The sequence below is a fragment of the Pan paniscus genome, chromosome 5 (assembly GCF_029289425.2).
Source record: "Pan paniscus chromosome 5, NHGRI_mPanPan1-v2.0_pri, whole genome shotgun sequence".
NCBI classification, from domain to species: domain Eukaryota; kingdom Metazoa; phylum Chordata; class Mammalia; order Primates; family Hominidae; genus Pan; species Pan paniscus.
The window spans coordinates 101282394-101308654 of NC_073254.2; positions in this window are offsets into that span (position 1 = coordinate 101282394).

The following is a 26261-nucleotide window of genomic DNA, read 5'->3' on the forward strand; positions in this document are numbered from 1 at the left end:
AGCTGTCTTTTTCTTGTTGTTATTTTTGCTGCAATTTGCTTAATCCCCAAGTGATGGACAGTTAGGTTGTTTCCAAATGTTCCCATTACAAACAATGCTGCAATGGATAAACGTGTATATGATCATTTCATATTTTTGCAAGTAAATCTGTATATTAAATTCCAAGAATAGAATGGACTATTTTCATTTTTCATTTCTATAGGCCGTAAACATAGGGTCAGTCTGTGTGCCTTACTTTTATGCAATGCTTTTATATGAATAATATTAATATACTACTCTATTAATACAATACTTTCAAAAATCTTTCAGATGGTCTTCAAGGAAGAATAGCTACGTGGCTTTGGAAAAGTTATTGAAAATCTTTGTGAATCAATTTCATCACAAGTTAAATGTAAGATAATAGTCATGCCTATCCAATAGAGATAAAGACCAAATGAATCAATATGTATTAAGCATTCAAAAAAAGAGTTTGGTTTTGTGGTTTTTAAATGCCTTGCTTACTGTAGTTAATTTCTTTTCAACTTTCATCATATTATAGGACTGACAAATAGCTTTAGGAGTTTAAAGGTTAAAAGTATACTTTCTGTCATTTTCTGATTGTTTTTTCATGCTTACATTATGATTATAAACATCAACCTAGTTTTTTTGCAGTAATATTTTTCAGGCATTTTCCATTTGTATTATGTTTAGTTAATGGTTATGTGTTGAAATATATTGAAGTGATATAGCGGACCCTTCCAGATTGTCAAGCACCTACTGTCTCATTAGGGTACTTTTTATGTGCTCGTACACACATTTTACTTGTTAGCCAAATAACTTATTGTTCAACTGGGCCAATTTTGAAAGTGAAAGGAAATATTATTTAACAATTTTATTGGAAAACAGGAGCTAAAATTACTCTGAGCATACTAAGAGGAATTGTCATCCAACATATATGCTAATATACATTGTTTGAGAACTTTAATTTCTTATCTTGAGATAAAAGTAAATGTAAGTAAAAGTTACAGTATTTTCTCTTGCACTGTAGTGACCAGTTCACTACATAGTTCACTGCACAGATTCCGGGTTTTGTCCATCCTAGTTGAGAGATCATTGGTCTAGACAATTTCTTTAAAAAGTTTTGCTATAGATTGAAGAAAATATGTTGGTAGATAATATTTTAAAATTTTGTTGAAAAATCAGAGAATGGAAATATTTTGATGTAGAGTGGCCTGGTGATGTGAAGCATAAAGGAGCTTGAACACATACATGGGTTCTATTTCTAGTTCAGCAAGTAACTCACAGGATGTTCTCCATGACTTCAATTAACCTCACTAGCCTGTTTGTTCATCTGTAAAATAGGAGAGTTCAACTAATGATCTTTACTTCATTGATTTTTGCATACGGCAATTACTTTATTAGAAATATAGTTTGTGTAATCCTCACTTGCTATTTGGGAAAACTCACTATTTGCCAAAACTTGACAAAACATTAGCTATGTCAGAAATATTGAGGACAATATAAGGGAAAGCATAAAACTTTTTCATATTCTTCCAGTATCCTTTTGATAATTTGCATATAATTTACTCTTTTTCCCTATTGCTGTTTTTTTCAGATTTTTACTTGTATGTTTATTCACAAATTCCTATTGAATCTGCGGTGGAGATGTTCCTGACTCCAACCTCAGTGTTATTTTCATGTTTCTTTTTATTTTAAGAATTAATATAAATTATTTCTCTACTTGGGAAATGGAGAGAATTTGGAACATTTAAAATTTTTTCCAGTTATCTCATATAGTTAAGATCTAAATTATTTGGTAGAATCATAACAACTAAATCATATGTTATAGACATGGAAAGTAAAAATAGTTTTTATCTTCAAGGAAATGTTCTTTTGTTGTAAAGTTCAATTAAAATGTGCAATAAATAATGGACATGAGTACTTCTAATAGGCTTCAGTCTATGTAATATCACGAAAACATGCTATAAAAATGAAAATTTAAATTAACAAATTATCTGATTTTCAAAATGTGGTATAATTAGTCTGATTAAGTTTCTTAAAAAATCAAATGCACTGAATTGTTTGTTATGTTGATATCATGCAGAAAGCTATGAATAAATCTTGGTCATGTTTACTTTCAGAGGAAAAGATGCAAGCAATAATTTCACATTATTTATTTTGTAAAAAGTAACACTTGTTTTCATTTAGAAATTAAACAGTAAAATTTGGATTGTTATTATTCACAGCAATAATGAAAGCTTTGTGCTAATTTCACTACGTTCCTGGTGACTAATTTGGACATTCACATTCAGGAGAGCTGGAATGAGAAAGAGCTCATGGAGAGTCTCTACTCCCTATTTGAAAAGAAAACAAAATTTACATCTCACAGAAATAACAGAACCCATACTAAAACTTTCTAAGTAGTTTTTTTCCCTCAGAGGTACAAGCCTCTTAAATTGGTGCCTAAAAATAGAATACCACTATGTTATTCAAAACCTCCCCCCCAGGTGGAAACAGTTCTCAGAAGGTGTGACTTAACGACAAGACTATAATTGAAGCATACTTTTAATTACGTTACGTGGTTCACAAAATGTGTATAAACATCAATGTTTATATATGTGTATCACTCTTAAATGATGAATAATGGATGAATATACACCATTAACTGATTAAAATTTTGCATGTTGTTTCAGGAATAAATATTAATGTCATACTGACATGATTGTGCACTTCTTTGTGAAAAAGACTGCATTACTCATGTTATGGTCATTTTCTTATACAGTTATCATGACAATCAAATGAAGGTGTTGTTAGAATAACCATTTTATAATTGAGAAAACTGAGACTTTGAGAGGTTAAATAACTTGCCAAAAATAACAGATAGCCCCAAAACCAGATCATAAATCCAGACCAGTCTAAAGAAAAACTACATGCATTTACTAGTCTATCCTAGGACTTATCATGTTTCATACTTCTAGTCATTGAATAAGGCTGTTTTGCTCATCACCAATACCTAGTTCAATCCTTAGCACAAAACAAGAAAATAGTAACAACTATACATGTGCCATGTTGGTGTGCTGCACCCAGTAACTCGTCATTTAACATTAGGAGTATCTCCAAATGCTATCCCTCCCCCATCCCCCCACCCCACAACAGGCCCCGGTGTGTGATGTTCCCCTTCCTGTGTCCATGTGTTCTCATTGTTCAATTCCCACCTATGAGTGAGAACATGCGGTGTTTGTTTTTTTGTCCTTGCAATAGTTTGCTGAGAATGATGGTTTCCAGCTTCATCCCTAAAACTTAAAGTATAATAAAAAAAAAGAAGTAAAAAGAAACAGGTGACATTTATTTTAATAAAACATTTTATTGAAGTCAAAAAAAAAAAAGAAAATAGTAACAACTAATGATTATGGAGATATTACCCCATGGGAAGCAATGCACTATGGACTATTTGATTTAATCTTTACTAAAACGCTGTGGAAAAGAAATTATAATCTTTATTTTAAAGATGAGGGAACCAAAGTTTGGAAAAGTTAAATTCCTGGCCCAAGTCACCTGGCCAGTGTGAAGTGAAGCTGAGAAAGGAGTCCAACCTCAGAGAATCTGCTTTTTACCAGAATTTCTTAGCATATATTCTAGTATATATTCTATAAATTATTCAACCAACTTAAAAGATTTTACTTTGTCATCAAGAAGAATTCTTCTTGTGATAATTCAATCTTAATTCAATGAGTATTTGCTGAGAACTATAATATCCAGATGAAGGAAACTCTATTGAAAAACAATTAAGACGCATCTGGAAACCCAGAAGAAATGAAGGAAGAAAAGCTCTGAGGAAAACATCTGTTATATACTCTATTATTTTATTTAAACCACCTTAGAGACATGAGCTTTTAGTACCACAGTAATAGACTCAATATTTTAGTAAAATAAGTGTTTTGACTGGAAATTTTATTTTTCTTTAGTTTATAGACTGTAGTAAATCATCAAGGATTTAAAAGCAGCCAAGGAGAAGTAAAATTAGAATTACAGCACTAAGTTTAGACACCAAAGGCAAGAAAAAAAGTATCAACTTAATGATGATCATATATATATATAACACCCTATCTTTCACGTCTCCACAGCACCTGAAATATTATTTTTGCTATTGAGTAAATCATCTAGTTTTTGGTGAATAAAGATGATCAGCACTAGCTAAAAGAATATTCATTCAGTAAACATAATCCTCTTTAAGACAAAAAGTAAGTGGCACTGAATTCAGGAAGATTTCAAGCAAAAAATAATGAAATGATTTTCAGTAAGTTTTTACTGAAACAACTCATTTTTCAAAACAGATTACTGCATGTCTTATTAGATTAATTATCACTACTACACATGCTAGTAAATATATTGCTGATATATTAAAGGTTCCTATTTATAGGCAGTTTATTTAAAACAAAGGCAAAATAAAAAACTTAAAAAGCTATTGAATTAACAGAAAAAAATAGCTGAATTGAATGTTTTATGGTAATTATATTAATAAAATAAAAGTAAGAGTTGTTGAATTAACTTGCAGTTAAGGTAGCAGATAGAATGTGTACACTCATGTCATCTCCCTTATTGAGTCCCATTTGAATAAAAACAGTTGTAATTATGCAAGGATGAGAGTAGAAGAGAACAAATAATAAAGCACAAGACATTTCAATAATTTGAGGGCTAGGGAAAACTGGTAAGTTTTTTAACCAACTGAGCGAATAAAGTTCCAAGTCACTGCAAAAGGGATATTAGCAAGTAGTAAGTCTATTTATACTGCAAAACTACACAAAGATTTGTTTGCTGATAGTGTAATCTTATATTTGCCAATCCTAAAGACTTCTCCAAAAAAAACTCTTAGACATGGCAAATGAATTTAGTAAAGTTTCAGGATACAAAATCATTGTACAAAATTCAGTGGCATTTCTATGTACCAATAACAATCAAGCTCAGAACCAAATCAGGCAATCCCATCTACAATAGCTACTAAATAAATAAATACATACATAAATAAAATACCTCGGAAGATATTTAACCAAGAAGATGAAAGCTTTCTACAGGGGAATCTACAAAAAACTGATGAAAGAAATTGTAGATGACACAAACAAATGGAAAAATATCCCATGCTCATGGATCAGAAGAATTAATTGCATTAAAATGACCATATTGTCCAAAAACAACTTACAGATTCAATGCAATTTATTTCAAATTACCAATCTCATTTTTTCACAGAATTAGAAAAAACAATCCTAAAATCCATATGGAACCAAAAAAGAGCCCAAATAGCCAAAGTAATCCTAAGCAAAAGAACAAAGCTGGAGGCATTACATTACCTGACCTCAAGTTACACAAGGCTATAGTAACCTAAACAGCATGGTAGTGGAAGACAAAATAGACACATAGACCAATGGAATAGAATAGTGAACTGAGAAATAAAGCCACATATCTACAGCCAACTGATCTTTGACAAAAAAAAAAAATACAGTGGGGAAAGGATATCCTATTAATAAATAATGCCGAGAGAATTGGATTGTTATAGGCAGAAGAATGAAAGTGGATTCCTATCTCTCATCATATACAAAAATCAACACAAGATAGATCAGAGACTTAAATAAGACCTGAAATGATTAAAATAGAAGAATAAAACCCAGGAAAAAACTTTTCTACACATTGGCCTAGGCAAATAATTCATGACTAAGACCTTGAAGGCACAAGCAACAAAAATACAATTAGACAAATGTTACTTATTAAACTAAAAATCTTCTGCATAGCCAGCAAAATATAATCAACAGAGCAAACAGATAACCTGCAGAATGGAAGAAAATGTTTGCAAACCATGAATCTCACATAGGGCCTGACATCCAGAATTTCCAAGGAACTCAAATAACTTAAGAATAACAACAAAATAACCCATTAAAAAGTGGACGAAGGACATGAAAAGACATTTTCTCAAAAGAAGACATACATATTAAAATACTCAATGTCATTAATTATCATAAAAACACAAATTAAAACCACAATGCAATGAGATATCTTACAACAGGCAGAATATCCACCTATAAAAAGATTGAAAAAAGATTTTGATAAGGATGCAGAAAAAAGGGAACACGTATACACTGTTGGCGGGAATGTAAATTAGTAAAACCTCCATAGAAAACAGTACGAAGTTTTCTCAAATAACTAAAAAAAGAACTACCATTTGATCCAGTAATCCCATAACTGTGTATCTACCCAAACAAAAAAAAAATCACTATATCAAAAAGATACCTGCATTTATATGCTTATTTTGCAACATTATTTACGGTAGCAAAGATACAGAATCAACCTGTCTATCAACAGATTATGGGATAAAGAAAATTTGTAATATATATATATATCTCTCTCACACATACACACACACACACACACACACGATAGAACCCTACTTGGGCATAAAAAAGAATGCAGTTATGTCTTTTGCAGCAGCATGGATGAAACTAGAAGCCATTATCCTAACGTAAACAACTCAAATGGAATGTCAAATGCCACTTGTTCTCAGTTATAAGTGGAGCTAAATAATGTGTATACGTAGACATAGAATGTGGAATAACAGCCATTGGTGACTCATAATAGTGGGATGATGGGAGGAGGGTGAGGGATGAGAAATTACTTAATGAGTGCAAATGTACACTATTCAGGTGTGATGGTTACACTAAAATTCCAGATTACACTACTATGCAACATATCTATGTAACCAAACTGCACATGTATCCGTTAAATGTATACAAATAAAATAATGATAATAATAAATATGGGATGCCTGTTTTCTAAGGAAAGGGTGACGTGAGCTAGAAAGAAGGAGACTGATGAAAATTCTTTATAAGGGAACAATTATTAAATCATATCATTGTGAAATACCCAGAGAGGCAGAAAAACGGGTGACAAAACAGATTCTATACCGAAGATCAGGCATCAGAATGGCATTATGGTTCTCAATAGCAACAGTTGAAATCTTGTAAACGCCTGGATTCTATACCCAGCTAAATAATTAATCGAGGATGAGGAGACTGTGGTCTACAAAATTATTTCTCTTATTCACCCTTTCCTGGGAAACCCAGTGAGAATATATCCCACCAAAATAATGGAATAAGCAAGAAAGAGAAAAAAGTATGATCCATCACAGGCACCAAAAGAAAAATGTTAATAAAATTCTTAGCAAAAAAGTGAAAGAAAATTTTGGGATCTTATAACTATGAAACAAATCCAATCTGAGTAAGAAGAGAGAGAGCTGAGGTGGGATGTTATCTGAAGGGAAAAATTAAAGTGGTCAATAATCTGAGAGATTTCACTACTGGAAAATTATATCAAAGGCTATGAAAGATAATAGTAATACATATTTCACTCTAGTTATCAATACAGCCAAGTATTTTTAAATAAGTAGGTATTAACTCCATGAAGAACCCACAAAAATGAAGAATGGAAACATCATAACAAAGTACAAGGCCAACAATAAACAATATTTATATAATGCAAAATCAATAGATACTATTTAAATGTTTCAATTAAATATACTATTATAGACATTTTATGTATGGGAATGCTAGAATGAACAGCTAAAATACCATCATGTGCCACATTATGACATTTCAGTCAATTATGAACCATCTATGTGACAGTGGTCACATACGATTATAGTACCATATTTTAACTGTACCTTTTGTGTGTTTAGCTGTGTTTAGATACACAGATATTTACAGTTATGTAACAGCTGCCTACAGTATTCAGTACAATAACATGTTGTACAGGTTTTTACCCTAGGAGCAATAGTGATTTTAATTATATAGTGATTTAATTATGATGATTTTAATTATGTTGGGATTACAACTTCTGTGGCACATCAAAACTGTGTATTCAGTTCTTAAAAAACTGTCAAACTCTTTTCCAAAGTGTCTGTACCATTTTACATCTCCTTATGAAATGGATGAGATATCTAGTTTCTCCAAAGCCACAATGACATTTGATAATGTCACTGTATTTTATTTTAGCTGTTCTTATGACTGCTTAATGACACCTCATCATGATCTTAATTTGTATTTTTCTAGTGACTAATCATGTTGAGACATTTCTTCTTAAATCCCTTTATAAATGAACTTTAAAATTTATAATAGTTTCAGATTTACCAAAAAAGTTGTGATGATAGTATAGAGATACTCCATATAGCTACACCCAGTTTCCTCCATTTTAAAGTAATACCTTACATTAGTATGGTACATTTGTCACAATTAATGAACTAATATTGATGCATAATAACTAAAGTGAACGTTTCATTTAGAGTTTTTTAGTTTTACCGAATGCCTTTTTTCTCTTCCAGGATCCCATCGAGGATCCCTCATCACATTTAGTTATCATGTCTCCTTACGATCCGCCTGGCTGTGATAGTGTCCCATACTTCTTTATTTTTGATGATCTTGACACTTTTGAGGAGTACTGGTCATGTATTTCACAGAATCTCCCTCAATTGTCTCATGATTACACTAAGGCTGTTGGTTTTTAGGAGAAAGATGTAGAGTACAGAGCTGATGTGCCACTCTTATCACATCGTATCAAGGGATACACAGTATCAACATAACATCACTACTGATGTGGACCTTGATCCCTTGGCTGATGTAGTGTTTGTCAAGTTTCTCTACTGTCAAGTTACTCTTTTCCCACCTTTCCATATTGTAATTTCTGAAAGTAAGTCAGTATATACAGCCCATGCTTTCAGAGTGCAGTTGCTAGGTATTTTTATTCCTATTGAAGAAACATTTCTTCAAGCCTTTCTCAGCTGACAAAGCAAGGAAATAGATGCATTGTCTTGGCAAGCACAGAGCTGCCATATTGAATACCATAAACTGGTTGACTTAATCAACAACAGAAATTTATTTTTCACAGTTTTGGAGACTAGTATTTCAAGGTCATGGTGCCAGTATGACTAGGTTCTGGTGAAAGCGCTCTTTCAGGTTGCAGATGGCTATTATCTGGATGGACTCTCAAATGGCAGTAAAGGAAGAACCTAGCCCTCTGACTCATTCTCATAAGGGCACTAATCCCATTCAAAGGGGATTTTTTGACCCTTTCTTTGTGACCTAAATCACTTGACCTAATCACTTGCCCAAAGCCTCACTCCATATACCATCACACTGGGGACTAGATTTCAACATTCAGTCCATAATATGCATGTACACTATGTGTGTGTGTGTGTGTATATATATATATGTATTTTTATATGTTACCTTCTGTATCCATCTTATGCTAAATATGAGTTGGTACTGATTTGTCTAACTCTATTCCATTACCAGATGGAATATTCAAGCCCTCTTCCCTTGTTTGCCTAAAACCTTCCAACATCAGTGAGAAGGCATAACTTGTACCATCCTACATTCATTTACTTAATTGTTCAATTCTGGTATACATAGAGAGTGGTTTCAGAAATTGTTATGGGAAACAACCTTATCAAATAGAATAAAATGTTTATGTAGGATTTTTTCTGTCTTTATTCTTTTATAGTCCTCATTCATTTTCAAAGTTACTCAGGTCATTATTATCTTCCCCACACTCCCTTCAAAGAGGTTATTGCAAATATTTTAGTACAATTAGATTATTTTGTGAGAGTCTGTATTCCATACTGGACTTCCTAGTTGTTTTTTCTTTGAATTTTGCATGCATTAAAGTTAACTTCATGATATAAAGATGTATGAATTTTGACAAATGCCTGGTGTTATACATCCACTATTATAGTACCATACAGAATATTTTCACAGTCCTAAAACAATCTCTTATGCTTTACTTTTACAAGACTCCCCCTGCCACTGAACCTAAGGCAACCACTGACCTGTTTATTATCTCTAGAGTTTGACCTTCCACATTATGTATGTAAATTGAATTATATACTATGCAGCCTTTTCAGACTGGCTTCTTTCACTCAGCAATATGCATTTAATATTCATTCATATTATTGCATGGCTTGATAGTTCATTCTTTTTATTATTAAATAGTATTCCATTGTATGAACGTATCATAGCTTATTTATGTATTCCTCTATTGAAGGACATCTTTATTGCTTCCAGTTTTGGGCAATCATAAATAAAGCTTCAAAACAATTTTGCATGTTGGAGTTTATGTAAACATGAATTTTTCTGTTAATTGAGTAAATACCTAGGACAATGATTGCTGGAGCATAAGGTTATGTTTATCTTTGTAAGAAATTTCCAAATGTCTTCAAAAGTGGCTAAGCCATTTTGTATTCCCACATGCATTAAATGAAAAGTGTTGCTCTTCAACTTCACCAGCTATTGGTATAATCAGGCTTGTGATTTTAGACATTCTAATCTGTGTGCAGTGGAATGTCTTTTTTGTTTGAATTTCTCATTTTCATAGTGAAAAATGATGATTAAACGTTTTTGTCATACACTTATTTTCCACCTGTCTATGTATTTTTTCTGAATGAGGTGTCTGTTCAGATTATTTGCCCAGGTTTGTTCATTTGTTTCTTATTGTTTTAAGAATTCTTTGTGTATTTTGAATGTAAGTCCATTTGGATGTGTATTTTGCAAATATTTTTTCTCACTTTTGTCTTGACTTTTCATTATCTTACCAGTATCTTTCACAGTGCAGAAGCTTTTACTCAAGTCTAGCATACTTTTTCCTGTCATGAATTATGCTTTAGTTTATATCTAAAACTCATAATCAAACCCTATATCATAAATATTTTTTCTATGTTCTTATCTAGAAGTTTTATAGTTTTGCATTTTACATTTAGGTCTATAAATAATTTTTATGTAAGTTGTAATGTTTGTCTTTAGATTTAATTTTTCACATTTGTATTTCCAGTCATTCCAGCACCATTGGTTTAAAATGATCTTTTCTGCATTGAATTGTCTTTGTGACTTAAAAAAAAAATAAGTTGACTGTATTTATGTGGGCCTATTTCTGAGCTCTCAATTTTGGTCCATAGATCTACATGTCTATTATTTTACCAAGAACACACTAGCTTACTTACTGTAGCTATTTCAGCTATTTTTCCTTGTGTGAGTTTTGGTAGTTTGTGTCTTTCAATGAATTGATCTGTTTTCATTTAATTTATCAAATTTGTAAGCCTATAGTTGTTCATAATTGTTCTTTTATCATGATTTTACTGTCCATGGGATTAGTAATAAAGACTTCTCTCTCATTACTGACATTGGTAATTTTTACTATCTCTCTCTCTCTCTTGTTTTTTTCCTGGGTTAGCCTGGCTAGAGGTCTATCAATATTATTGATCTTTTCAAAGAACTCACTTTTGGTTTGGTTTATTTTAATCTATTGTTTATCGGTATTGATTTCCTTGTTTTCTACTCTGTTTATTATTTATTTCTTGCTTTAGTGTTAATTTGCTTTTCATTCTCTAGCTCCCTGAGGTGGACGCTAGAGGTTATTGATATTAGAAATTTATTCTTTTCTAATATATGTACTTCATGTTATACATTTCCCTTTAAGCACTGATTTCTATGCATTACACATATTTTGATATTATTTTTATTTAGTTCAAAATATTTCAAAAATCTCTCTTGCATCCCCTTTTGTGACTTATGAGTTATTTGAAATGCGTTGTTTAATTTTTAAATATTTGGGGGTTCTCCGGCTACCTCTCTGTTATAGAGATCTAGTTTGATTCTCTAGACATCTAAGAACATACTTTCATTTCTATTATTTAAAAAATATATAAATATAAATATATATATATATATATATATATGGTGTTTTTAAATGGCTCAGAATGTGATTTTTCTTGGTGAACGTTCCATGTGAGCTTGAGAAGAGCTAGTATTCTGCTGTTGTTGGATGAAGTATTCTAAAAATATCAATTAGGTGAAATTAATTGATAGTGCTGTTCAAGTCATCTTTGCCCTTACTGATTTTTACTTTGCTGATCGTATTAATTACTAATGGAAACATTTGGAGGGCTCCAACTGTATTATTGGATTTGTCTGTTTCTCCTTGCAATTCTCTGTTTTTGCCTCACATAGGTTAATTATTCAAATATTATCAAACTATCAAAATATTAAAAGATTTCAAAATATTTTTAAAACCTTGATCTATTAGCATCTTATAAACAGTGTGTAAATGCTCTGCTACAATAGTTGAAAATAATAATTTTAATTTACATTTTTGTTATTTTATAAACCACAATAGGAAAATATAGTCTTGCTGAAGTTATCTTGCAGATAAATACAAGTTAGAAATCCAGTTGATATGTTTTTCTCTATTATAAAGTCTTCACATCCTTGTATACATTTAGAACTCGGAATTATTTTCTGTTAGAAATGGTATATTACATTAAAAAATGATGGTAGGTTTTTAAAGCAGGAGTTCTAAGATGTCAGGCAACTATTTACACACAAATTGCTTTCAGAAAGAAAATCAATGTATATAGATACTGTAGAAGAACAAATTAATACTTCTTGTGTGAAATATAATAATGGGAAATGTAAAATGACATACTTTTATGAAGTGAAGGATAATTAAAATATTCAAAATTAAAACATAAATGTCAATCTGACATTTTCTTTTCCATTTCTTTATCTTTTTTAGGTTTTTGAAGATGTTTTAATCAAGCTTCTGTTTTTTTTAATCAGCTGCATTAAAATCACTGGTAGTTCACCAGTCCAAATGCAAATTTATCCCATGATCTGCTCTATGGCCTGAAAACGTAAACTTCAAATATTACTGATCTTCTAAAGAGTAAGATAACAGAAAAATAGACTACCATTCAGAAAATACATTTTGAGAAAAACATTATTTGCAAGTTAATATTTTAAAATGAAATGTCACGAATGTTAAACTCTAACTTTCAAAGATTACTGATTTATAGTGGAAGAAAAGAAGGAACCTTCCATAAAACTCCTGGTAAATTTGTTGTTTCCACATTAGCAAAACAAAATGTAAATCTAAACTGTCTGATAAAAACATCAAAAGCATGCTTTTATTCTCCTGATTAAAATGAATAAATCTATAACCAGAAGATGATTCCTTGTACTAGTCTCTCAGCAATGTTGGTCCTATTTTGCGTCCTTTTTATACCTAAGAAAGTAAGATTGCATTTTTGTATTAAGGAGGAATATTACTAAAACTCTCTAAAATATATATATTAAAATGATTTTAATATTATTAAAGTAGAAAAACAGATAATTTTAAAAATATTAAATCAACATTTCCTGAGAGCTACAAATCTGAAAATTTTCCACTGAACAAAAGTATAATCGCTTAAGTGATAAAAATTTCCTGAACTAAAAATTAGAGATAATTCTAAACTAATTTTGAAGACAGAAAAATATCTTTTATGATGTTTTTATTGGTTGCTTGTCTGTCTATTTTGATTGTCTGGATGTTCAGTAGTACATTTGTTTGAAGGCTGAATCATTCCTGAAATAAACTATATTAACTCGTTCTCACACTGCTATGAGAAAATACATGAGACTGGGTAATTTACACAGAGGTTTAATTGACTCCCAGTTTCACATGGCTGCGAAGGCCTCAAGCATGGTAGAAAGTGATGGGGAAGAAAGGCACCTTCTTCACAGGATGGCAGAATGAAGTGAGTGCTAGCAGGGGAAATGCCAGATGCTTATAAAATCATCAGATCTCATGAAACTCACTCACTATCATGAGAATAGCATGGGGAAAACTTCCTCCATCATCCAATTACCTACATTTAGTCCTGACCTTGACACGTGGGGATTTTTGGGATTACAATTCAAGGTGAGATTTGAGTGGGACACAGAGCCAAACTATATAAGTAACTTACTATCATGTTCATGTGATAGAATTATGAGGTAAGAGGAAAGACCCTTGACTAATAATTTGTCACTACTGCTTAATGTTGTGGGTTTCACAAAAATTTCTTCATAGACAGTATTCTTGGGGTCATTCATATGTACTTTCTGATACTGCAACATGAAAGAGATTATTGTCTCATGAAACATACCATTAGTTTCACTGCAACAAACAAACTCAAATTGAAGGAAAGGGTAGAGAAAAAGCCTTGGAAGCCACAATGAGAATATGACTCAGGTGAATGGTCATATGGACGATTCTCTCTGCCAGATGCTCTATTTTCATTTCTTTTTTTCTTTTTCTTTCTTTCTTTCTTTCTTTCTTTTTTTTTTTTTTTTGAGATGGAGTCTCACTCTGTTGCCCAGGCTGGAGTGCAGTGGCACGATCTTGGCTCACTGCAAGCTCCGCCTCCCGGGTTCACGCCATTCTCCTGCCTCAGCCTCCCTAGTAGATGGGACAACAGGTGCCCACTACCACGCCTGGCTAATTTTTTGTATTTTTAGTAGAGACGGGGTTTCAGCCTGTTGGCCAGGATGGTCTCGATCTCCTGACCTCGTGATCTGCCCACCTCGGCCTCCCAAAGTGCTAGGATTACAGGCGTGAGCCACCGCGCCCGGCCCAGATGCTCTATTTTCAAAACTCATTTGATTTTGAATTATGTTATATTAGCTATCATTTTGTAAAGCCATCCATCAATTCATCTAGTTCTGAAAGTTTAGATTTTTATCGTATATGGCTTTTTCTATAAAATCTATTTCACCTTGAGGTACATAGTTAGAAGTGCTTCATTTTTAACTGCTTGCCCCTAGACTTGCTTACCCTGATGGGTCTTTATAAGGCTGGCAACTTCTAAGAATAACGCTCTGGGTCATGATGCTCCCTTTAACATGGTTAAACATTTAAATGATTTTATATTTTATTTCAATTAGTATATAATTCTATAGATAACTTTTTTTTACTTCCTCTCTATACTTAGTTGGTAGTTAACTGAGTAAAAGACATTTTAAAAAATAATGTTGCCCAAATATAATCTCTCTATGAAAACTATAGTTACTATGATGAACAAAACTCATGATTTTTTACATATCATGGCCAGAATGTTGCACAGCTTCTCCAGTGGAAACCCAAAGAAAAGCTTCAGGGTGGCTCACAGCCACTTTGTGACACAGAAGTCAATAACTAAGCTGTATCTAAATGCCTTGTCCAGGCCAAAATGCAAGCATACTGCCCAGAACTCAGCTTGCACCTGCCAATTAGGAAGCCCACCAGAGGAGCAGAACAAAGCAGAGGACAAATACATTAAATATTAGGTAGGCTAGATTATTTCCCAGTAGCTTGTCGTTTCTCTTATTTTTTTAAATAAGGAAAAACTTAAATATAAAATGTACCCATTAGAGTTTATGATTCTTCTAGTTGTGAAAAATGCATAAAGTCTTGTAACCACCATTAATAAAGACATAGAAAATCATCAACTGCCTCCCAAATCCTCCCATTGTCCATTGTAAACAACTCCTCCACTGACTTAGAGCCCAGAACAAGCACTAATCTGTTGTCTGTACCTATATATTTTGCCTTTTCAGAATATCATCTATGATGTAGAATATAAAAAATTATCAAATATTGTATTGTGCAAACATTTTTGCCCTCTGTAATTTCATTTTCCTTTTCATTCTTTAAACTGTCTTTTGAATAAAATTCTTAATTCTCATGAATTCCAACATATCATTTTTTAATTTTATTAATCATGCTTTTGGTGTTGTTTAAGAAATCTTTGCCTACTCCAGTGACACAATGTTTTGTTTTTCCTAAAAGTTTTACAGTTTGATGTCTTATATTTAGACCTATAACCAATTTTAAGTTAATATTTTTATGTGGTACATATTATGATTAAGGTTTGTTTTGTGTAAATAGATGACCAATTGCTTCAACAAAATTTGTTGAAAAGACTATCCTTATTCCATGCATTTGTCTTTGGAAACATTGTCAAAAACGAAAAGTCCATAAATTTGTTGTTCTATTTCTGTATTCTTAATTGTGTTCTTTGATTTTTTTGCTTCTCTTTTCATCAGTACTATACTATCTTGATTCCTGTGGCTTTACAGTAAGTCTTGAAATCAGGTAGTGTTAGCCCTTTAAGTTTGATATGGCTTGGCTGTGTTCCTACCCAAATTTCATCTTGCATTGCAGCTGCATAATTCTGACGTGTCATGGGAGGCACCCAGCGGGAGGTAATTGAATCGAGGGGGTGGGTTTCTTCATGCTGGTCTTGTGATAGTGAAAAACACACATGAGATCTGATATTTTTATAAACGGCAGTTCCCTCTGACCACTCTCTCTTGCCTGCACCATGTCAGATGTGCCTTTGATCCTCCTTCACCTTCTGCGATGATTAGGAGGCCTTCCCAGCCATATGGAACTGTGAGTCCATTAAACTTTTGTTTTCTTTATAAATTACCCAGTCTCGGGTATTTCTTCATAGCAGTATGAAAATGGAGTAATACATTAAATTAGTACCAGAAAGAGTGGGATGCTGCTGTAAAGATAACTGAAAATGTAGAAGTGACTTTGGAACTGAGTAACAGGCAGAGGCTGAAACAGTTTGGAGGGCTCAGAAGAAGGGAGAAAAATGTGGCAAAATTTCGAACTTCCTAGAGACTTGGAGGGCTCATGAGACAGGAAGATGTGGGAAAGTTTGGAACTTCTCAGAGACTTGTTGAATGGCTTTAACCAAAATGGTGATAGTGATATGGACAATAAAGTCCAGGCTGAGGTGGTCTTAGATGGAGATGGGGAACTTTTTGGTAACTATAGTAAAGGTCACTCATGCCATGCAAAGACAGTGGCAGCATTTTGCCCTTACCCTAGAGATCTGTGGAACTTTGAACTTGAGACAGATGATTTAGGTTATCTAGTGGTACAAATTTCTAAGTGACAAAGCATTCGAGGGGAAGCAGGGCATAAAAGTTTGGAAAATTTGCAGCCTGATAATGTGATAGAAAAGAAAACCCCATTTTCTGGGGAGAAGTTCGAGGCAACTGTAGAAATTTGTATAAGTAATGATATGGTTTGACTGTGTCCCTATCCAAATCTCATCTTGAATTCCCAGCTGTTGTGGGAAGGACCTGTTGGGAGGTAACTGAATCCTGGGGCAGGTCTTTCCTGTGCTGTTCTCATGATAGTGAATAAGTCTCATGAGATCTGGTGGTTTGAAAAATGGGAGTTTCCCTGTACAAGCTCTCTCCTCTTGTCTGCCACTATATGAGACATGCCTTACACATTCCACCATGATTGTGAGTCCTCCTTATCCACGTGCAACTGTAAGTCCAATAAGCCTCTTTCTTTTGTAAATTGCCCAGTCTCAGGTATGTCTTTATTAGCAGTGTGAAAATGAACTAATACAAGTAAAAAGAAGCTGAATGTTAATCACCAAGACAATGGGGAAAATGTTTCCAGGACACATCAGGGATCTTTGCCCCTGCCCTAGAGATCTATAGAACTTTGAACTGGAAAGAGATCATTTAGGGTATCTCATGGAAGAAATTTCTATGTGGTGAAGTGTTCAAGAAGAAGCAGAGCATAAAATTTGAAAAATGTGCAGCTTGGCAATGGAGTAAAAAAGAAAAACTCATTTTCTGGGGAAAATATCTTCAAGGCATGTCAGAGAACTTTGCGGCAGCCCCTTGTATCACAGTCTTGGAGGACTAGGAGGGAAAAATAGTTTCCTGGGCTGGATCCACGGCCCCTCTGCTGTGTGAAGCCTTGGGACTTGGTGTCCTGCATCCCAGCCACTCTAGCCATGGCTAAGAGGGGCCAAGGTACAGGTGGGACTATAGAATTAGAGGGTGCAAGCCCCAAGCCTTGGCAGCTTTCACTTGGTGTTGGGCCTGCAGGTGCACAGAAGTCAAGAATTGAGGTTTGGGAACCTCTGCCTAGATTTCAGAGGATGTATGGGAATGCCTGCATGTCCAGGCAGAAGTTTCCTGCAGGGGTGGAGCCCTTATGAAGAACTTCTACTAGGTCACTGTTGAAGGGAAATGTGGTATTGGAGCCTGCACACAGAGTCACCACTCAGGCACTGTCTAGTGGAGCTGTGAAAAGAGGGCCACCATCCTCCAGATGTGAGAATGGTAGATCCACTCTCAGCTTGCACTGAATGCCTGGAAAAGCTGCAGACCTCAAATCTAGCCTGTGAAGGCAGCCAGGAGAAGCGCTGTACCCTGCAAAGCCACAGGTGTGGAGCTGCCCAAGACCATGGGAACCCACTTCTTGCATCAGTGTGACCTGGATGTGAGACATGGAGTCAAAGGAGATCACTTTGGAGTTTTAAGATTTGACTACCCTGCTGGATTTCAGACTTGCATGAGGCCTGTAGGTCCTTCATTTTGGCCAATTTCTCCCATTTGGAATAGGTGTATTTACCCAATGCCTGTATCCTCATTGTATCTAGGAAGTAACTAATTTGCTTTTGAATTTATGCACTCATAGGCAGAAGGAACTTGCCTTGTCTCAGGTGAGACTCTGGACTGTGGACTTTTGAGTTAATACTGAAATGAGTTAAGACTTTGAGGGACTTTTGGGAAGGCATGATTGGTTTTGAAATGGGAGTATATGATCTTTGGGAGGGGCCAGTTGTGGAATGATATGGTTTGGCTGGGTCCCCACTCAAATCTTATCTTGAATTTTAGCTCCCATAATCCCCATGTGTTGTGGGACAGATCCAGTGAAAGGTAATTGAATCATGGGGGAGGGTCTTTCCCATTCTGTTCTCATGGTAGTGAATAAGCCTCATGAGATCTTATGGTATTAAAAGGGCAGTTTCCCTGCACATGCTGTCTTGCCTTCTGCTGTGTAAGTCGTGTCTTTAATTCCCCTTCACCTTCTGCCATGATTGTGAGGCTTCCCCAACCATATGAAACTGAGTCAATTAAACCTTTTATTCTTTGTAAATTACCCAGTCTTGGGTATTTCTTCCTAGCAGTATAAAAATGGACTAATACAAAATTCTTTTCCGGAATTTGTTGGTGATTCTAGTCTACATGAACATCAGAAGAAGCATTTGACAGTTTCTTAAAAAATTCTAGATTTTGAATAAAATTGCCTTATATTTTTGGTTCAGTTTGGCAATAATTGCTCTCTTAACAATACTGAGTCTTTCCATCTTGAACATAAGATATCTTTATTTTTACTTAGTTCTTCTTTGATCTTTCATCAGAGTTTTGTAGCTTTCAGCATAAAGACTTCACACATATTTTGTACACCTATATCTAAGTAATTTGTCTTCTCTGCTGCTTTCTAAATGGTACTGATTTTTAAGTTTCAATTTTTTATTGTTATGTGAAGAAAAGTAATTGATATTTGTATATCAATCTTGTAGCCTGTGACTCTGATAAGAAAAGTGTGGGATTGTCTGAATACTCTGCGAATATCTCACCTAAAGAATAATGCCTGCCCTCTTCAAGACCCACTTCTGCCACCCCTCAATGCCTCTGTGTCAGAAAATAGAGTCATATCTCAGTACAGCCAAGTGTGGGAATAGTTCTTGTTTTGGCAACAAATAGATTACATATCAAGGGACTTTTGTCCCCAACTATGTATAGAAAAGTTATGTTCGTTATTTTCATTTATTATAAGAGCCGTCTCCCAACCCTGAACCTAGACAAAATAAAATTGCAGAGGGAATTACATAAATTAGTGTGACTATCAAAATCTTAAAGAATGAAGAGGGGATGATCTCCTCAATCAACATATTCTCTCCAGAAACCAGATTGGTCATGTGAACGATGGTAGACTACCATAAACCAATATTGTGCTATTTCTAGTTGCATTTGTAATACTAGGTATTAGATATTTACTGAAGTGATTCACACAGATTCTGACATTTTATGTAGTTATTGATCTGGGAAATATTTTCTCAAAATACAAATAATGAAACTCAGAAGCATTAATTTTTACATGGGAAGAACAGAAAAATACATTCACTGTCTGTGCACAAGGCCATGTAAAATGTTCTGCTCTCTCTCAAAATATAGTCAGCAGGAATCTTACATATTTTGACATTCTGCAGAATGTTATAAGGGGCTACCATGCAGATGATACTATGTATACGTGTAGCTATAGGAAATAACCAGTGAAATAACTAAATATACTGTTAGGTATTGTACCTATTGATGATGCATTTCTGAATAAATTCAGACATTAAATGCAATCCAAGGATAATATATATTCAGTATAACTGAAGTCTAGACTTTTCTTAAATATTTAGAAGTCATTTATGGCTCTGAAGTTGAAAATCAAATATATTAATAGTTTAAATTGGAAATCCTTCTGAAAAAGTAATTGCTTCATGGGCAAAGAGTAAACTTAACTTTTTCTTACTTAAACCAAATTTCTTTTTAAACTGGAAAGTGGCTAAATATTCTAACAAATAACACAAAATATTATTTTTTTTCTGAACTGAAAGATTTCTATGTCTAGGTTCATTATATTTAACAATATGTTTGAGAAAGATTGGGGAGGACTACTTGACATTAGCCTATATTTTTGCATGAATTAAAGTTTACCACTGATTAAAATGAGCCTTCCATTTTTGAAGTCTGAATTGCATGGAATTTTAAGGTTTGCATCACAACTATGACCTTTCTGTCATCTGGCAGAAGAACACTGATTATTTTTAGCAGTTTTAAATATCAAGAGCTTCGTGGTTTTCGTTTCAAACCCAAGTAACAATATCATACTTTTAAAAGAAACAAAAATGACATATATGTTTGATCGATAGCACAATAGGATTCCCCCACTGCATCTTTCAGTGTATTAAGCATTCTTTTTAAATGTGTATCTTAAACAAAGACAAGCAAGTTACAGAATTTGTATTTGTCACTCTGCCAGAAAGAACAAGTGGTCTATTTTAAGTTCCATCCCTTCAATTTCATGCCATCTAAGTGAAAATTCCTTCTCTTGAGTCACCAAAAGCTCAGAAAACAAAGGGCTTTTAAGGACACACAGGAGGTAATGAGCTTAGTTGGTGGCTTCTTGCCTTTTGTTGACTTTCTCCATTAAAACACTCAGAGTTGGGCCATATTTCCTGGTAGCCCTGAGAGACTTGCCTTCTTCCTTGATTGTAGATTTTGTTTCCATTCATTTTCTACTCAGATTTCTAGAGATCATTAACCCTACTATACCAGTTGCATCTGGCCATAATTCATTTTTTCAGATCAAGAGGGATTCATTTTTTCAAATCAGGAGAGATTATTGATTGACTAATCTATGTTGAAAATTCCCTCACGGAGAAAATAGTTTAACAGTTAATTAATTTATATCAGTTTTATCATTTTATTGCTGGTAATTTGTTTGTCCCTATATATTTCTGGGAGTAAGTGTCACACAGTATTAAGGGAGGAGGCCTGGCTTTGAATCCTGCTCTATTAACCATTTGCTCTGGGACTTTATTTAAGTAACTTAAACATTTTATGCCTCCATTCACCCATTTGTAAAGTAGAGGTATTGATAATATTTATTGCACAAGACTTTTTGTGAGAAATAAGCCAAAGATATCTTGGCAGTTTTGACTAGCATATTGTCATTTACTAGATCCTCAAAAATTATAAATCATTATAATCATTATAAATATTAATGATCATTATAATTATTCCAATATAGAACAATGACATGTTCTATATTAATCTCCCATATAGAACACTGAGCACTAAACTCTAAGAAGAATCAAGTGTTTCAAACAGAATCATGGAGGCACTTGTTCCTTCCTGGAATTGGTGAGGTTTGTTATTGGGTAGCAGTGGTAGAAAGCACAAGGTCAAGGTAATCACAGATGTGAGTCTACCTACCAGGGATCTCATAATCAATTCTAAATGAGAATTCACCATGCATTTTATAGATTATCTGTTTTTAATATTTTGAAAATAGATTTTAAGGAAGATGCATACCCCATTGATTTTAAGATGCATCATTATTTTATGTAACATATGGGAGGAAAAATGAAAAATTACCTAATAAACTATGACGTAACACTAAGACACCATCTGTTGTAAGGCCGATTTTAATTTCAGAGATATAAAATGTAAAAAGGAAATGTTTCTCCCAATAGATTAATTGCCATTGTTAATAAAGGTTAGAACAGCTGATATATTTATAAAATAATAATTTCCTTTCAATTTTTATCTGTTTTTGAGATGTTTGAGAATATGAATTAAGCCTAACAACTTAAAAAAACTCTAAAAACAGTATTCATTATATATAAGCACTCAGCAATTTGTTGACCTAATTAATTGATAGAAAAATAGAGAACATGTTGGACAGACACAACTTGACATCGTTAATCCTTGAGCCAATCATTTATAAGGTAAGCTTCTATCACAGGTGCTTTAAAAGTTAGGCCAGTTTGCATCAAAAGTTCTTGCCTTTTTTATTTGCCAATAACATTTCATCACACCCATGGGAGACCTTTTCACTACTTTGCCCTATTAAGTAAAGTCTTAGTTGACCTTTTAATCACTCTGTTTTTGCTTCATCTTTGCTTAGGCTGTCAATACTCAAAAATAAAAAATATGTAATATAATAAAGTCCCTAGTACTTTTATTGTTTTGTCTGCCTAATCTTTGTTTACTTAAAAAATTATAGAGATGATGTGGGTTATAGATACCTTCCAATCTAATTTCTTCCTTTTATTTAAAAACACAAAACCAAAGAAAATGAAAATGCTCAAATCCTAAAAGATGTTAAAATTTACCATGTTAATGATTTATACCAGTTAGCTGCAGAACTAGAATTGCAACATGAATCCTTCAAGTCTGATCATAATAATCTTTCTTCTGGATTATGCTCTATATTTTTTCAGGGACATCTCAGTTGTCTATCCTCCCAAGAAATATTGGTCTCATGACTAGAGATTATAATCTTCTTATCAATATTAACAATATAAAAGGGTGGCTTATATATATAGTATTAGCTGCCAACCTTATCATTACCTATTCCTTTATTTGAACAGCTGGAGTTCCATCAATCTCATGTAAAATATGAAGAATAACATTTTTAGAAAATGGCTACTTAATTTTTAATCTTTAACCTATTATTTTACCCACCAGTGCTACCTCTCCCTTGGACCTCTGCATGTAAACACTAACTTCCACAGGAAATTCGACATTTGGACAATACATATGGAAATCTCACAACAAATTTCTTACATGAACACTAATCTCATTCCAACACATGATAAAATAAGAGTCCTCTTTGCAATGGTGAGAGACTCTGGTTAGATATCTGCTTTTGGTTGCAAAAATCATGTTGATAATTCAATAAACAACTATCAAAGGATCTCCTTCACTTCCAATCAATGATAGTTCTACTCCTAAACACATTTATATGCATTATGAGATTCTTCATGGAAACCGATCTTAAATAAAAACTTGCCAAGAGAATTTTAGGAACTTGGCAAATGATCTGCCCTGAGAAAAGTTTTCATTGGAAACAGCCTTGCCAAAATATGAATCAAATGTCAGACAAAAAACATTTTAATTTGTCAGGACATGAGATCCTTATGCCAGACAGCTAAAAAAAAAAAAAAAAAAAAAAAAGCTGCCTATAGTCAGTGTCTCAATGAATGAATCCACCACCTTTTGATTAAGCTAGACTTTTGTCCAAGGATCTCATTTACATTAATTCTTTTTAAGCTTTCCCACATTTAGAAAATTAGCAAATTTGCTAATCATAAACACCTTCATAGAGAAACTTTCCAAAATATTTTTCTGGGCAAAATTTTTTTTAGTAATATCCCAAAAGCACAGGCAACCAAAGCAAAAATAGACCAGTGGAATCACATCAATTTAAAATGTTTCTGCACAGCAAAGGAAACAATCAACAAAGTGAAGAGACAACTAACAGAATGAGAGAAAGTATTTGCAAACTACCCATCTGACAAAGGATTGATAACCAGAATGTATAAGAATATGAAATGACTCTATAGGAAAAATCTAATATTCTGATTTTAGAATGGGCAAAAATTTGATTTTTGCACATTGATTTTGCATCCTGAGACTTTGCTGAAGTTGCTTATCAGCTTAAGGAGATTTGGGGCTGAGACAATGGGGTTTTCTAGATATGCAGTCATGTCATCTGCAAACAGGGACAATTTGACTTCCTCTTTTCCTAATGGAATACCCTTTATTTCCTTCTCCTGCCTCACTGCCCTGGCCAGAACTTCCAACACTATGTTGAATAGGAGTGGTGAGAGAGGGCATCCCTGTCTTGTGCCAGTTTTCAAAGAGAATGCTTCCAGTTTTTGCCCATTCAGTATGATATTGGCTGTGGGTTTGTCATAGATAGCTGTTATTATTTTGAGATACGTCCCATCAATACCTAATTTATTGAGAGTTTTTAGCATGAAGCATTGTTGAATTTTGTCAAAGGCCTTTTCTGCATCTATTGAGATAGTCATGTGGTTTTTGTCATTGGTTCTGTTTATATGCTGGATTACATTTATTGATTTGTGAATATTGAACCAGCCTTGCATCCAAGGGATGAAGCCCACTTGATCATGGTGGATAAGCATTTTGATGTGCTGCTGGATTCTGTTTGCCAGTATTTTATTGAGGATTTTTGCATCACAAGCATTCTTATAAACCAATAACAGACAAACAGAGAGCCAAATCATGAGTGAACTCCCATTCACAATTGCTTCAAAGAGAGTAAAATACTTAGGAATCCAACTTACAAGGGATGTGAAGGACGTCTTCAAGGAGAACTACAAAACACTGCTCAATGAAATAGAAGAGGATACAAACAAATTGAAGAACATTCCATGCTCATGGGTAGGAATAATCAATATTGTGAAAATGGACATACTTCCCAAGGTAATTTATAGATTCAGTGCCATCCGCATCAAGCTACCAATGACTTTCTTCACAGAATTGGAAAAAACTACTTTAAAGTTCATATGGAACCAAAAAAGAGCCTGCATCGCCAAGTCAATCCTAAGCCAAAAGAACAAAGCTGGAGGCATCATGCTACCTGACTTCAAACTATACTACAAGGCTACAGTAACCAAAACAGCATGGTACTGGTACCAAAACAGAGATATAGATCAATGGAACAGAACAGAGCCCTCAGAAATAATGCCGCATATCTACAACTATCTGATCTTTGACAAACTGGAGAAAAACAAGCAATGGGGAAAGGATTCCCTATTCAATAAATGGTGCTGGGAAAACTGGCTAGCCATATGTAGAAAGCTGAAACTGGATCCCTTCCTTACGCCTTATACAAAAATTAATTCAAGATGGATTAAAGACTTAAACGTTAGACCTAAAACCATAAAAACCCTAGAAGAAAACCTAGGCATTACCATTCAGGACATAGGCATGGGCAAGGACTTCATGTCTAAAACACTGAAAGCAATGGCAACAAAAGACAAAATTGACAAATGGGATCTAATTCAACTAAAGAACTTCTGCACAGCAAAGGAAACTACCATCAGAGTGAACAGGCAACCTACAAAATGGGAGAAAATTTTTACAACCTACTCTTCTGACAAAGGGCTAATATCCAGAATCTACAATGAACTCAAACAAATTTACAAGAAAAAAACAAACAACCCCATCAAAAAGTGGGTGAAGGATATGAACAGACACTTCTCTAAAGAAGACATTTATGCAGCCAAAAGACACATGAAAAAATGCTCATCATCACTGGCCATCAGAGAAATGCAAATCAAAACCACAATGAGATACCATCTCACACCAGTTAGAATGGCAATCATTAAAAAGCCAGGAAACAACAGGTGCTGGAGAGGATGTGGAGAAATAGGAACACTTTTACACTGTTGGTGGGACTGTAAACTAGTTCAACCATTGTGGAAGTCAGTGTGGCGATTCCTCAGGGATCTAGAACTAGAAATACCATTTGACCCAGCCATCCCATTACTGGGTATATACCCAAAGGACTATAAATCATGCTGCTATAAAGACACATGTACACGCATGTTTATTGCGGCATTATTCACAATAGCAAAGACTTGGAACCAACCCAAATGTCGAACAATGATAGACTGGATTAAGAAAATGTGGCACATATACACCATGGAATACTATGCAGCCATAAAAAATGATGAGTTCATGTCCTTTGTAGGGACATGGATGAAATTGGAAATCATCATTCTCAGCAAACTATCGCAAGGACAAAAAACCCAACACCGCATGTTCTCACTCATAGATGGGAATTGAACAATGAGAACACTTGGACACAGGAAGGGGAACATCACACTCTGGGGACTGTTGTGGGGTGGGGGGAGGGGGGAGGGATAGCATTAGGAGATATAACTAATGTTAAATGACGAGTTAATGGGTGCAGCACACCAGCATGGCACGTGTATACATATGTAACTAACCTGCACATTGTGCACATGTACCCTAAAACTTAAAGTATAATAA